This window comes from Pan paniscus, chromosome 13 (genome assembly GCF_029289425.2).
Source record: "Pan paniscus chromosome 13, NHGRI_mPanPan1-v2.0_pri, whole genome shotgun sequence".
In the NCBI taxonomy this organism is placed as follows: Eukaryota; Metazoa; Chordata; class Mammalia; order Primates; family Hominidae; genus Pan; species Pan paniscus.
In genome coordinates, this window is record NC_073262.2 from 80,778,663 (window position 1) to 80,779,836 (window position 1,174).

A 1,174-nucleotide genomic window follows, 5' to 3' on the forward strand; every position below is an offset into this window, starting at 1 on the left:
CATGTATTTTTGAATCCATACATTAATGCTAAAATGAATATAGTAGTTGTTCCTTAGAGCAATATGTTGTTACGTGTAGCAGAAATAAAGTTTTCTTTGCTTAACTAAATCATGACTTATTTATGTGAAAGACAAGAACAGAAAAATTTAATAGACAGTCTTTAGAATTTGACTAAATGACATATGTCATTGATTTTGAGATGCACATCTTTCACATTTTAACACCCCTGAAAGTAGAAGCATCTCGATATCAGTTGTATGGCATAGTGTAATCGACAACCTTATTTTCTTTCTTAATAAAACATGAAAAGGTGCTTTTTTCAATCAATTGCATCTTAGAGTCAATAAAATATGGTAATTGCTACTCAATCTATACATGCAGCTTAACTGTTTACACTTAATCTAAGGACAAAAGACAAAATCATTGGAAATATTTTGTACTGTATTTTTTTTAGTTATACCAAAATGTGTTGGTAATTTTGTGAAGCTCTAAGATTATAAGCCAACAGTGATAAAAAAATTAAAACTTTCTGATAATAAATTTAAATAAATGTCAGTGGCTTTGGGGGGATGGACATTTTTATCTTTATAGAAATAATGGCCACTCCAAAAATATGACATGTAAGGAATTTTCAAAACAGACTACAATAGGAGGTATAGTTATTTTGAAATTAAAGATTAAAATTAGGGCCAGGGGTCGTTGCTCACCACACCTATAATCCTGGCACTTTAGGATGCCAAGGTGGGAGGATCACTTGAGCCCTAGAGTTCAAGAGGAGACCAGCCTGGGCAACATAGAGGACCCAGTCTCCACAAAACATTATGAAATTAGCCAGGCGTGGTGGTGTGTGCCTGCAGTCCCTGCTACTCAGAAAGCTGAGGCGGAAGGATTGCTTGAGCCTAGGAGACCGAGGCTACCATGAGCCACAATAGTGCTGCTCCAGCCTGGACAACAGAGCAAGACCCTGTCTCAAAAATAAAAACTAAAACTAAATAAAGATTAAAAATTAGGGATCTATTCTGCTTGTGTTTTGAAAACTTTAACAAAAAAAATTATTAGCTGTGACATTGAATTGATATGTATCAAAAAGGTATATCTAAATCAAGCATTTGGCATTTTTTATAAAAAGGTATTATAAATGATATGCATTTGTTAAAACGTAATTATCTCCTC